This window comes from Canis aureus, chromosome 7 (genome assembly GCF_053574225.1).
Source record: "Canis aureus isolate CA01 chromosome 7, VMU_Caureus_v.1.0, whole genome shotgun sequence".
NCBI lineage: Eukaryota > Metazoa > Chordata > Mammalia > Carnivora > Canidae > Canis > Canis aureus.
In genome coordinates, this window is record NC_135617.1 from 11436755 (window position 1) to 11452377 (window position 15623).

At 31.7% G+C, this 15623-nt stretch overlaps 1 long non-coding RNA gene across 1 annotated transcript in view; it reads left to right on the forward strand.

Annotated features, from left to right (window-relative positions):
- Positions 1–15623, forward strand: part of LOC144316763 (uncharacterized) — a 326077-nt gene that overhangs the window by 248195 nt on the left and 62259 nt on the right. The window contains exon 4 of the long non-coding RNA XR_013382616.1: positions 11150–11270. This is a non-coding gene — a long non-coding RNA (uncharacterized LOC144316763). The remainder of the gene's footprint in view (positions 1–11149; positions 11271–15623) is intronic.

Below are 15623 nucleotides of genomic sequence, written 5' to 3' on the forward strand. Positions count from 1 at the left end.
AAAAAAATCTTTTAAAAATCTTCTTTTTTTTAAAAAAAGGATATAAATTGTTCAATCTCCATAAAATCTGTATAAGACAGGAACTTATTATTTTCATTTTATAGATGAGGAAACTAAGGCACACAGAAGCTAGCTAACCTGCTTAAATACTTAGTGAGATAAACACTGGGGATCAATTCCATAGTTGAGAGATTGGGGTTGAAATTATGCTCTTTTGGGTAACTGGAGCATTTCAAATACAGGATCACTTCAAAATATATTATCTGCTAGAATTTTTGAGACCATGGGGGAAAATGAATCAGTCTGGAAACTGTCAATTAGTTTGTGCTTACAAACTTCAGAGGACATCATTCTTGCTGTTATTTTCTCCCTAGTACTTGATGTCAAGACCAGATGGATTTTTTTGTTGTTGTTGAGTCTTTCCATACAGCACAGATATTTCTCATGCATACTCATAGGGAATATGATGGTATTTGGAGATCCACCCATAAGTGCTTTGCAAACCGGATAGATCCTTGATCTTACCTCTTTTCTCTTCTGCCCAATGTAAGTCCAAAAATAATGAGTAGGGGTTATAGAATTTTCCCAGATATTATCCACTCAATTCTTGCTTTACTCCCAAGTAAAGCTGGTTCTGCTTTTTCATTTTACCCTGATTTTCTCGTTAGCCAACTAAGCAACACAAGCACAGAGAGCGTTTTTATTTTTATTTTACTTTTATCCAGCCTCTTTTAATTGTTTTCCTGGGAAACAGATTTTCCTTAACTTTCCCTGTTCATGACAATACCATGCTTTATACATTGCTAATAGAACTTTGATTCTGGTCATAACAAATACAGTATGGCTGCCTCCTAATTGGAGCAAATCAAATAGTATCTACCATTTTCCCATGAGAAATCTGAAAAATACTGCATTCTATGTGTTATCCCAATTTCTTAGAACACTTGCTTCTACATGTAATTCCCCTGGGAGATACCTATATAATTTTAATTCCATGTACTTAGGATAGTACATGAGGAAGAAATAATGGTAAATGAAATAGTTATTTCTTGTTTTTTTTTTAAGTTAATTAATCAATTAATTTGAGAGAGAGGGTGCAAGTGGGGGAGAGTCAAAGGGAGAAGGAGAGAATCCTCAAGCATACTCCCACTGAGCACAGATCCCTATGTAGGACTCAATCCAACCAAAGTTTTTCCAATGAAATAAAGAATATAACTCAAATGAGGTTTGTACTTATGCCTGAAATTCCTCAAATGTATTTTAGCAATGTTTGTCTTAAAACTTTATTAGATAGAAACATATGACAAAAATCACAACTGTGATTCTTCTAATATATAAAAATTGGCTTTTTAGAAAGCAAATTAAACTAGAAACTAAAAAAGAACTTCCTTTTATTATTAGCTTTTAATGACCTATCCTGTTCCTCTGGGGAAGAGACACAGAGTAATCTCTGTGTTTTCCAACTATTCTTTATCCATAAAATGAAAACAATGTGGTTACATATTCAGTAACTTCCCCTATATATTTTAAGTTTTGTGTTTCAACCTTTATATAGCTGAACCCATAAACAATTGGGTTCTTTTTTAAAATTAAAATATTTAGCATAGAAATTCTAAAATGCCCACAGAAATATTCAATTAAAATAATTATTTTTTTATGTCTGCATTTGGTAACCAAGTGCTCGAATTTTAGCTATGACTATCCAGAAGAAAAATTATATTTTCCAGCTTTTCTTGTAGCTAGATAGGATCATATGACTACTTTCTGATCAGCAATATTAAAATAAAAAAACCTGATATATATATATATATATATATATATATATATATATATATATATGATTTTTAGTATTGCTTTTAAGGAGAATAATTGTGCTTTCCTATTTTTTTTTTTTTTTAGTACTTCCTATTTTCCTATTGGGTGGGATATTGAAGTGAGAACAGAAGTTGTTCATGTTAGATGATGATGGAACCTATAGTTAAAGAGTAGCTTACCAAAAGAAAAGAGAACTCTGGGCCTCCAACCATATAATCACTATATCACATTTGGTCTTCTGTTTGTTGTGTTATGTGATACAGGAATAAAATTCTAGTTTCCTTAAGCCATTGGTTATTTGGTCACTTTTTATTTTTATTATTTTTTATATTTATTCATGGGAGACACACAGAGAGAGGCAGAGACAGGCAGAGGGAGAAGCAGGCTCCATGCAGGGAGCCCAATGTGAGACTCAATCCAGGGACTCCAGGATCCAGACCTGAGCCAAAGGCAGACGCTCAACCACTGAACCACCCAGGCGTCCCTATAATTTGGTCATTTTTTAGTGACAGGCAACATTTGTATTAATTAATGTAGTTCTAGATATCAAGTAAGTGTGGATAATAAGTACCTGCTATATGTTTTCCTTTTTACTTACAACTCTCAGAGAACAATGTACAGAGAGTGCAGTTATTGAATAAATCATTTTAAAATGCTGCAAAATACATGAATCCGGTATGAAATATAATGACTAAATAATGAGGTAATTTATTTACATATCATTTTAAAATTTTCAAATTTACTTTTCTCGTGTCAGTTATTTACTTTAACCTCAAATAAATATGTACATTACTGTTATTATTGACCTTTCCCACTTGAGGAAACAGGATCTAGGTGGGAGAGAGACTTTACCCAGCTTAACAGTAGTTGGATACCATATTTATATACATTTTTGTAAATATAATTACCAAAAAGAAGTTGATGGGATGAGCACTGGGTGCTATTCTGTATGTTGACAAATTGAACACCAATAAAAAATAAATCTATAAAAAAATACAATGTAAATAATAAAAAAGAGCTCCATCTCCCCCTATCCCCCAAATTAAAATAAATAAAACCTTCAATTAAAAATAAAAGAAAAATCCAGTATGGTTAAAATTGGGGGGAAGTGACCGACTTTCAAGCCATCATTATCTGTCACCTAACCTAGTGAAATTACTTTTTAAACTATACATTTGCCTCTAACATTTTTCTCTTTTCCCATGATAGTACTTGTTGTCATTTTACTAATGAAACATAGATTGGAACATTTGTTATAGAACAATTTACTAGTTTAAAATGAAGCAATATTAATTTGTTTTTGTTTAGTCCACTGTATAGTCTTGCTTATTGCAAGAACCTAATTTTATTATGATGGTAATGTCTTTAATTGGAAAAAGAAAATATGAAATATACAGAAGGAAATCATATAAAAAATGTTAAATAATAATGAATTTGTCTTCTCTGGACATTGTTTTTAGATGCCCTATTAAGGAAATTAATCATTTCCTCTTATTTTTCACTAATGTTCTTTATTATCAAGATATGTTTTGTTTGTTTGTTTATACTTTTTATTTTGTAAGAGTCCAACCATATCCAAAAACAAACAAAAAACAAAAAAACACTAGCCTAGTGAAATCAATGTACTCTCATCCCGGTGTAACAATTATCACCACAGGCTGAATTTAAACTATGCCCTTATCAACTTCATCCTTACCACATAATATTTCAAAGCAAATTTCAAACACTTTGGCATTTTATCAGTAAATATTTTGGTAAAATCTCCTAAAGAAAAGCCTCTTTTTAAATGTCTCCATAATATCATTATTAAATCTAAAAACTCACAAATAAAATTGATTTTTATGCCCTATTTCCCCAGCCAAGTAATGTTTAAGGAAGTGTTTCCCAAATACTAATGTGTATAAAAATCACCTGAAGACCTTACTAAAAATGCACATTCTGATTCAGGAGTTCTGCAGTGAGATATGAAAATCCTCCATGTGACTTTATTGCTCCTTATCACACTTTGACTTTGGAAATTATGTTATACTTACAGAAAATTTGTGAGGCAGTTTAAAAAAATTCCTGTATGCCCTACAAACAGACTTCCTAATTTTCAGTATTCTACTGGTTTCTGTGTCTTTTGATCTCTGTCTTATTTTCTCTCCATACTTCTTTATATTTTTCTGAAAGATGTAAGAAATCAGACATAATCTATGATAACCCTTAAAATACTTCCTGTTTAGTTCCTGAAAACCATACTCCCTAAATAATACCTATCAAAATCAGAAAATTAACACTGATAAAGTACTAACATCCAAAGAGATCTCATTCACTTCCTGTGCTAGATTAAATCCAAGATCACTGGTTGCATGTAAGTGTCATACCTCTTTAGTTAACTTCTTAAATATGGAAATGTTCCTCAATCTTCCCTTTTCTTGTCTTGGATATTTTGAAAGAGTACACGATAGTTACTTTATTTTTATATTCCTCATATTATGTTCCATGGTTAGATTAGATACAGATTTGGGCAGCAATACCACAGAAGTGATGCAGTCTGCTTCTCTGTCATACAATGTGTATCAAGAGGTACTCAATGACTATGTCCCATGTTGCTCATGATACTAGTTTTAATTATTTGGTTAAATGTGTTGTCTGCAAGGAATCCATGCTTTAAAGTTAATTATAAATGTGTGTGTGTGTGTGTGTGTGTGTGTGTGTGTGTGTGGTGACAATGTCCTGTTCCCCACAAAATATGTGCCAAATAAGTTGAGGGATAATTTTACATCAAAAAAATTATTTCTATTCTTGCATGAAGCATCGAATGCTTTTCTTATTCAGTCATTTCTCCATTTTACTAGTTGACATTCTACTGACATGTAGAATCTTTGTCTCGTTGTTTCTGCATTTTTTTTGTATGAACTCCTTAATTCTTGCTATTTAATGATGTACAATCCTTCAAGCAATATTATTTCTTTAGTACTCAAAATTTTCCAGATTAAGTCAGTTCCTATCACTTTTTGACCTGCCCCATAATTCTTAGAGCATTTTCCTAGTTTCTGCACAAGATATTCCAGGGTCACTTTTTATACTATATGTGCCCTAGCTCTGCAATCAGCCACTTATTTCCAAGAATCTCTAGTTCCTGTAACTAAGAATTATATGTACTCTTTTCTACTGAGACGGTCATTGATATTACGTCCTCAATAAATACTAGTAGAATTAAAAGTGTTGAAAAGCAATTATTTTGGTGTAATTGTTGATTAAAATGTTAATATTATAAATATATTATCATTTATATTTTCAAATAATATAATCTCTTATGTTAATTATATCATTTACAATTATTTAAATTGCATATTAAATGTGGAAACATCTATAACAGCTGTGAGGATAGAATGAAGTATATCATTTTTAATAAGCAAGGGAAACTAGCAATACATAGTTGACAGAAACTAAAAATTTGAGACATGATTCTATTTTTAATTATAGTAGATAAATTTATAATCTGACAAATATGTTCTTACAAATTTTCCACATGCTTATTATAGAGTAATGCGTGTGTTAATGGTGAGTAATTAAAATATTGCATCTGATCCCATTGAGTTAAACATTTTCATAAGAAAAAAGCTAAAATTAATCCAAATGACCAACATAACTGTTTAAAAGGAATATGTGCTTTAATTTGTTAAACTCTAACCTTTTCTATATTAGAAAAATACTTTGACACAAACACTTTACAAATGTCAGTAGAAAATCTATACTTCATTTCTTCACATTGGTTTTGTGACATCGTGTTTGCTGATATTCGACAGGGGATAAGTTAGGATTGATTTCTTCTGCTACTGCTTGCTCTTTTCTGTTGTGTTATGGGAAATTAAAGGGCTGAAATGAGTTGAGTCCCTTCCAACCCCACAGTCACCCATGTGGGCAGACCTATGAAAGGTAAAACCTATGTGCTCTCTGGGTCCTAATAGAAAGTTTAGGAATAGAACATCAGTTTACATTGAAGGAATTATCAAAATTTTAATTTTTTTTTACATTTTTATTTATTTATGATAGTCACAGAGAGAGAGAGAGAGAGAGAGAGGCAGAGACACAGGCAGAGGGAGAAGCAGGCTCCGTGTACCGGGAGCCTGACGTGGGATTCGATCCCGGATCTCCAGGATCGCGCCCTGGGCCAAAGGCAGGCGCCAAACCGCTGCGCCACCCAGGGATCCCGGAATTATCAAAATTTTAAAGTCTGTGAGGAAGACAGATGTTTCATACATGCTTTATAAAAATGAGCACATAATCAAAGTGGATTTTCTCTCTTGTGAGATATGAGCCTACTCCAAGGCTCTCCCTAGATAAGATGCATCCAAAATTAATATCAAGTTCCAGCCATCATTTTTGTAGATTATGAAAATTTTAAAGGGGCTTGAAGAGGATTCAAACATACTTATTTTATTTTAATTTGCATATATGACACATAACATTACATTAGTTTCAGCTGTACAACATAGTGATTCAACATGTCTATACATTATGCTATGCTCACCAGAAATGCAGCTACCATAACTATATTCCCTATGATGGACTTTTTATTCTTGTGACTTACTCATTCCATAATTGGTTGCCTGTATCTACCACTCCCCTTCACCCATTTTGCTCATCTGCCTACCACCTTTCCTTCAAACAACCATCAATTTGTTCTCTGTATTTAAAGGTCTTATTCTGCTTTTTTCGTTTGTGTATTCATTTGTTTTGTCATTTAGATTCCACATATGAGTAAAATCATAAAGTATTTGTCTTACTGTGACTTACTTTACTTAGCATAATACTCTCTAGGTTCATCCATGATTTGCAAGTGGCTAGATCTCATCCTTTTTGATGGCTGCATAAGAGTCTATTGCATAGTAAAATATTTGTATTTAAAATTCTTTTAACTTTATCTTATTTTTTAAATTTTCAACAAATTTCATTATTCAGCTGAGAAATCAACAAGAACATTTTTTACTTGAAGCATATTTCACAATACATGATCTAAAAGATACATATAAAACATTCCCTCCAAGAAAAGTAGAATATACATTTTCCTCCAGCACACACAGAAGTCCCTGTTTGAAATGCATTGAAAGAAGCATAATGAATACTAAAAATTTAAGAAGACTGAAATCATACCAAGCATAATCTCCAACCACAGTGGTACAAAACTAAAGATCAACAATAAATAAAAGCTAGGAAATCTACAATATAAACATTAAATATTTAATATGTAAATATTACACAACACACTACTGTACAAGCAATGGGCCAAATAAGAAATCAAACAGTAAGTCAAAATGTCTTAAAACAAAAGAAAAATAAAACACAATATTCCAAAACATATGGGATGCAGCAAAAGCAGATGATAGAGTGAAATTTATGCTATAAATGTTTATATTAAGAAACAGCAGTTCAAATTAGTTACTACACCACAAAAAACTAGAAAAAGAAGAAACTTAGCTGAAATTTAGTAGAGGATGGGAATAACAAGGAAAAATCGGAAATAAATAGAATAGAGACCAGAATAATTAATAGCATAACTTTGAAAGTAAGGACCAGTTTTTCAAAAAAAAAAAAAAAAAACCCACAGAATTGGCAATGCTTTAACTATATTAACTAAAAAAAAAAAAAAAGAGAGAGAGAGAGAGAGAGAGAGAGAGAGGGAAGGCTCAAAAACTAAAATGAGAAATGGAAGAAAAAACAATACAATATATACCACAGAAATACATAATCTAGTAACATTACTATAAACAGTTATGTACTAAGAATAACAAATCAGATAACCTTAGGGAACAGAAACAAGTAATTCATAAAAACATAAAGATACCATGATTGGATCATGAATCTGGAATCCAAAATATAGAAAATCTTCTTAGAACAGTAACAAGAATGAAATTTGAATTAGGAATCAAAAATTTCCCAACACAGAAAAGGCCAAGTCTATGTGATTTCATTGGTGAATTCTAACAAACATTAAAAAAATAATAATAATAACAACAAAATGCCAAGACAGAGGAATTTATCCCAAATGAAACAAGATAAGGCCCTAGCCAGAGATCTAAGAAAAACAGATATAAGTAGCATGCCTGATGGAGAATTTAAAACTACATCAAAACAACAATCAAAACAATATTCATTGGGCTTGAGAAAAGAAGACATCAGTGAGACTCTTACCATCAGAGAAACGAATAGAAGACATCAGTGAGACTTTTACCACCAGAGATAAAAGAGTTAAAAAGAATGAATCAGAGATGAAGAATGCAATAAAAGAGATTGGAAACAGGTTTAATGCAATGAACAGGAGGCTGGAATAAACAGAGGAACAAATTAGTAACCTAGAAGACAAAATAATGGAAAATAATGAAGCTGAACAAAAGAGAAGAATTAAGCAACATGAGAATAGACTTAGAGAACTCAGTGGCTCCATCAAATGTAATAAGATTCATATTGTAGGAGTCCCAAAACAAGAGAGAGAAAAGGGACAATTTATTTTAAGAAATACTATCAGAAAACTTCCCTAATCTGGGAGAGAAACAGATATCCAGATCTGGGAGGCACAGAGAACTTCCATCAATATCAACCCCCATCAAAAGCAGTCCAACACCAAGACATATTGTAATTAAATTAGCAAAATATCTTGGCAAATTAGCAAAATAAAAAAACCTTAAAAGCAGCAAGACATAAGAAGTGCATGACTTTTTGGAAAACCCATAAAGCTAGCTGGAGGTTTCTCAACAGAAATTTGGCAAACCAGAAGGGAGTAGCATGTCCTATTCAAAGTATTGAATGGGAAAAATCTGAATCCAAAAATACTCTATCCAGCAAGGATATAATTCAAAATAGAAGGATAAATAAAGAATTTCCCAGGCAAACCAAAAACGAAAGGAGTTCATGACCACCAAACCAGCAATGCAAGAAATATTTTTTTGACTTTTAAAGTTTTTATTTATTTTTTTAATAATAAATTTATTTTTTATTGTTGTTCAATTTGCCAACATACAGAATAAAGGAGACTCTTTGAGTGCAAAGGGGAGACAAAGAAAATGCAAAGACGAAAAAGGACCAGTGAATATCTCCAGAAACAATAACAAAATCAGTAAAAAAAAAATAGTTATAAACACATACATATCAATAATTACTTTGAATGTAAATGGATTAAGTAAATGCTCCAATCAAAAGGTGTCAGAATGGATTAAAAAAAAAACAATATCCATCTATATGTTGCCTACAAGATATTCAATATAGACCTAAAGATACCTTTAGATTCAAAGTGAGGGAATGGGGAAACATTTATCATGCAAACGGATGTTAGAAGAAAGCCAGAGTAGCAATACTTACACTGGACAAAGTAGACTTTGTGTTCTTGCATTGTTTTCATCCTGCTTTGGTATCAGGGTAATGCTGGCCTCAGAATAATCCTGGATGCATTCCCTCTATTCCATTATTTGTAAGATTTGGATAAAATATTTTTAAATGATGAGAAAATTCAATACAAAATGAGTAGTGTATTTAATCAATGCACAGAGAAGTTAACATGGATAGGATAGAGAATAATGGATTCATATTACCTCAAGGTTCATTTAAATTCAGTTATTTTTTTTTATGAAAATCTAAGTTGTTGCAGTGCTTCATGAAGGTAAATTTAGTAATATATCTCAATCAAACTTAAGAATATATGTTCTTTAATACACAATTTAATTGCTAGAAATATGCAGTTTGTATGTACTTGCAAAGTATGCTGTCATACATCTTAAGATGTTCATTGCAATGTAGTTTGAATACCAGAAAAAATATTTAATTACATGTTCATGGTACTGGTTAGATAAATTTTGTTATATCAATATAAAGAAATGATATGCTGATAGTAAAAATAAAATCATTGTAAGAGGCATGAAGGAAAAATTTCCAAACTATATAATACTTATTATCGATAAGAGCAAGATGTGGAATAATGTATTGAATTTGCTTACTACTTGTATGAATAATAGATACACAGTATGAGATATTTGAGATATATGCATAATTTTAGAAGGGTCTGGATAGTGATTACCTTTGCAAAGAGAAACTGTGACATGGTACAGAAGAATTTATATTTTATTAGAAATAATTTTTCCATGTTACATTTTTCTAAATAGATAGATAACTATTCTTATAAAACTAAGTGTTTCAAATAAATTCAAATTATAGAATTATTTTCAGACAAAGGGGTTGCTAAATGTTTGAATGAGAGGTGAAATAGTTAACACACAATGTAAAGCTTCTGAAAATTGAATTGGGCTGATGGAGTTTTATGTTGGTTTTAAGAAAAGAATATACTGTGTTAGAAGCAGGTATTGTATAGTACATAAAGTTTCATTTAAAAAATCATATTTCAGGCGTATTTGGGTGGCTCAGTTGTTTAAGCATCTGCCTTAGGCTCAGGTCATAGTTCATATTTTTGTAAGATAATAATCAGAATAATGAATAATAAAAAGTATGCATAGTTTTTGAATTAGATATAAACCTACAGCAAAAAATATTTTTAGATGATCATTTTTAGAATGGTGGCTTTAAATGTAATAATTAGATTCAAAGAATACAAGTGAAAATGGAAATGTGCTGGATTATTTACAATGAGGTATTATTTTGCTTCATGGACCAAAATGCTAATGCATCTTGCTAACTCCTATTAAGGTCAAGCCATATGGATTTGCTCAAGGTAATAAATAAATGCTATTCACATTAGAATTGTGTCATAGATTGACTAATTGTTCTTTCTTGCTGAATATTTAAACATTTATTTGTTTTATTTATTTCTTTTATTCTCCTCTACCTTTCCCAAACACCTACCAATATACATATGAATATTTCAAAAAATAAGTTGCCAGGAATATGAAAGCAGGGCATATTGTATTTTGTTAATTAAGTAAAGGCGGTTATCTAATCCGTATGGTTCTCAATCAAATAGTGGCCCATTATATATATGCTAAAATACAATTATTTTGTAATAAACAGTAGTGAATTTCACTTAATATTCAAAAAATATATAGAGATTTTATATTTGCAGTAATTTTAAATTGATCCAATCAGTTACTCTAAAGTTTGCTTGATATAGTTTGTTATGTGTATTGAACCATGTTCTTGTGGAGCAGCTCAAAGAAATAATGAGCCAGAAATATGGATTAAGTAAATAAAATGATGACGATGACATGCATAATTCACGTATTACTGTACATTTATTTAACTTAAATTCTTGCTTTCACCTGATAGATAAATGTTCATGCTTTCTTTTGGCAGAAGAAAATCCCAAATCATTATAGCATTAGGACTCAGCTCCCTTTTGTTTCAGGTCCACAGGGCAAGAGATGTGGAAGGGCATTTCTATGAAGATGGGTGTGTGAGTCATAAGAACTGATGTTTGAAGCTGGAGTCATGCTAGCTGTCTCTACTCTGGATCCCAAGTGACAGAGGTACATATCCGTCTTATAGAGAACGTGTGCATGTGTGAGTGTGTGTGAGTGTGTGATTATACTAACCTTATCAATCATGGATAGGGCTCATGGGGTAGGTCCTCTTGCCTAGGTCTGAGGACAGTCATGATAAAATCTACACATATCTTAGAGATTTGGGTTTGAATAATTATGTCATTTTCATACCTATAAATAATGACTTAACGAATAATAACTTTAATATGTGATGATTGAATTTTTACTTGATTCAAATTTTAGTGTTCTGCACATTAACTATATGCATGTTAAAGTCCCTAGAAATGAATCATTTGGATGTTATAAATGCTAAGTTCAAAAATATCACCTCTTGTTAGCCTGCTGCTTTTTAGGAAAAAATTTTTCCGGGTTATATGCTGATGTTAATTTTTAAAACTACATGGATCAATGACCAAAGAGTTTAAGTGCTTATTTCCCTGGATATATATTATCCTATTGCTTAGTAGATGTCAATGATATGATACTTACACCTTTCTGATTAAGCGCCTGTTGAACTTTAGATTGCAATAATCAAAGACTTGTTCAATTTAAATTTTAGATTATTTAAGAAGTCTTCAGCAAAAAAAGACATTATAATATGTGATGATTACTGTAGATGTTGGGAAAGAGGCTGTTAAATCCAGTGGGAATGTTCATCAGCATACTGTAATCAGCAACTAGAGAGAATGCTTAATTACAGTTATTTAGGTGACAAGTTGATGTAGTAGTGGCATTGAAAGCAGGAAAGGATGCCTGGATTAACACTTGCAACATGTAAGAGGAAATGAAAACACATCAATATCAAATAAGGATCTCATTATATGACTGCTCATATTGATTTCTCTTATTCTATAAATTCCAAATGCAATTCTCACTATTACTTGCTTAAATATTTCTTTGAGAAACAGCATTTTTCATGAAAAGTAAAATCTTCAATATTAAAGGAGGCTTATTTTATTTTATTTTAATGATTTATCTAGTATTTACTCATTACAAAATAACATTGATTCGACTACTACCTTACTTCAACTTTTTAGCAGCATAGAACACATGCAATTATTTCTGATTTGTTAAAGAAAACTATTATAATCTGTGTATTTAAAAGGAGAACTCTTAAGTTCTTATAGAGTTTTATCATTCATATTGTCTGTAAATCAGTTTTATAAATCTAATTACTATTATATTAGTTTTTTATGATGGCTGCTGTAACATATTACTTCAAATTGTATGGCTGGAGAAAAAAGCACAGACACACATGCGCACACACACATTCATCCTCTCAGTTCTGGAGGCCAAAAATCTGAAGATGTTAAAAGTCTGCAATCCCACTGGGAGATATTGATTTTATTCATTGCCTTTTCCAGCTTCTGGGGACTATCAGCATTCCTGGGCTTGTAGCTGCATCACTCCGATCTCTGACTCTGGTCACATTGCTTCCTTCTCTTCTCTTTGTGTCCTTTATAGGACATGTAACATTTCTTAAAAGACACTTACTATTGAATTTAGGGCCCTCCAGATAATCCAGGATGATCTCCCCTCTCAAGATCCTTAAATGAATTAAATCTGTCAATCCTCTTTTATTAAATAAGGTAATGTTTATACATTTTGGAGATTAGGATATGGACATAGCTTTTGGGCCATCATTCATCCCACTTAACGGCTAATTTTGTGATAGTATAATTGATATATATTTTTATTAGTAGCAAAACAGAATTTTTGAAAGCAGATTCTAATAAGACTGATTAACTGAATATGATATATATTTAAAATCATATTAGTAATGTAGCATGTTTTAATACTGAGTATATTTCTGGGTTACAGTCAATTCCTATAATGATGAGTTTTATTTTAACAGAATATTTCTTGGGATGCCTGGATGGCTCAGCAGTTGAGAGTCTGCCTTTGACTCAGGTTGTGATCTTGGAGTCCTGGGACCGAGTCTCACATCGGGCTCCCTGCATGGAGCCTGTTTCTCTCTCTGCCTGTGTCTGCCTCTCTCTCTCTCTCTCTTTCTGTGTCTCTTATAAGTAAATAAATAAATAAATAAAATATTTAGAAAACCTAGAATATTTCTTGATCAAATAAAAATACTTTTTGTCTTTAATTGTTATATTTATCCTTACTCATATAAAAATGGATGTTTCAGTTTTGTTAAGTGGGCATATAGTTATTTTGCACTCTATGAGCCGAGTGTAGTGGTAGACAAGAAAATAAAAGCTTTGCAGCTATTTGGAGCCCAGTAAATTAAACAAAGTAGAAAACAACAATATAATATTGCAAAGTTTGAATACATACATATGTATATATAATTATTATGTATTTTTAATCTTGTTTAACAAATAGATGAGAGAAGATTATAATTAGCCTTGATTCAGTAGGCATATACGGCAAAGTTTTAAGGAGTATGTTGTTGTTGAAAAAAGGTTTTTCAAGATAAGTAAGAGTGACAAAATTCTAAGTAGAAAGAATAGTGCAAGGAATTGACTCATAATGATCCAATTGCAGTAGAGTAAAGGAGTGACAATAGAATGACCATAGGGGGGTTTTTCAAGCCTTGTCAGTGGAGCTCAGATTTTTAGACTATCATAGAAAAGTCAATAAACATGTCTAAAATGAAAATGGTGTGACCATATTAATTTTTATTTTGATAGGATTATTTGGTAAAATTGTATAGCATAAGTTAAAAGTAGTAAAGGATTGGGGTAAGATGATAATACTCTTACTGATACATTTTTTTTTAATGATTTCATTTATTTGTTCATGAGAGTCACAGAGAGAGAGAGGGAGAGACACAGGCAGAGGGAGAAGCATGCTCCATGCAAGGAACCCGATATGGGACTCGATCCCAGGACTCCAGGATCACGCCCTGGGCTGAAGGCAGGCACTCAACCACTGAGCCACCTAGGCATTCCCATTCTTTTTTTTTTTTTTAATTGAAGTATAGTTGACATACAATATTATATTAGTTTCAAGTGTACAACAGCAATTCAACAACTGCATAAATTACGGTATGTTCACCAAAGTAAATATAGTTACATCCGACCATATTCCCTCTGCTGTACTTTTCATCTTTGTGAATATAAGGATGCTTATAACATTCTTATGACTGGAACTTTACCTCTTAATCCTCTTGACTTCCTTTGCCTATCCCCCATCAACCTCCCTTCTGACAACTACCATTTTGTTCTCTGTATTATAAATTTCTCTTTTTGTTTTGTTTATTTTGTGTGTGTGGTTTTTTTTTTTAAGATTCTTTTTAAGATTTTTTTTAAGATTTTAAGATTCATAATATGGTATTTGATATGGTATTTGTCTTTGTCTGAGTTACTTTACTTAATATAATTCTCTCTAGGTCCATTCATGTTGTCATGAATGACAAATTCTTACTCTTTTTTATGTCCAAGTAATATTCCTATATATATGTGTGTGTGTGTGTGTATGTATAATATACACACATCACAACTTCTCTATCCATATATCTATTGATAGAAACCAAATCATTTTTATTTCTTGTATATGTCTTCTCAACTAATTCAGGCTTTGGAGTTTTGGAGTTTGGGTCATTCGGCTAGAAAGGAGAATAATGTGAGCTGACCCACAGAGAACTGTAGAGTAGTAGTATAAAAGAAAACAATATTGAAGGTAGTGAAAATATGATTGGCAATCAAATGAATGGTTAAAAACATGAGGTTATGAGCAGAGAGAATATATCATTGTCTAGGGTATAGATTCCAACTAGGGTTTTTAAATTTTTTTTAAAAAAGTACCCAGAAAGGAGAAAAAAGTAAGAGATACCTCCTGAAACACAAATAAAGATTGAGATTGGATCTCATAAGCTGCTCTTACTATATAGTAAGAGAAATATCACAATCATCCAAAACATAAATTAGAGCCCAAAAATTCCTAGAATTCCCTCTTTATTTGCCTCTTTCTCTGTATCAGTATTATCACTTGGTCAATCAGAAAGTCATATCGATGTGAATCCCCATATATGTTTTGATTCAGGTATTTCTTTCTAACCATACTGACCTATGTACTTATCAGCCAGTGAACATCTCTATACTTTCTCTAATTTCATGAGTTTTCTCTGATTTCAATCTTGTTCCTAATTTATATTTTGCTCATGCTTGCAATATGAGCTATCTCAAGAAAACTCTGGCCACAGAACTCACATGTTTAAATCCAGTCAATGTCTATGTACAGTGGTCTGTACATGGTCCTGTTCAAGTGGATGACATTCAAGTCCCATGATTACGTAGATCTAACTAAAGCCTCTCTTACCTCTGAAATTCTATATGCCTTATTCATACTCTCAGTTTTCCGTAGCATGCCCTTTCT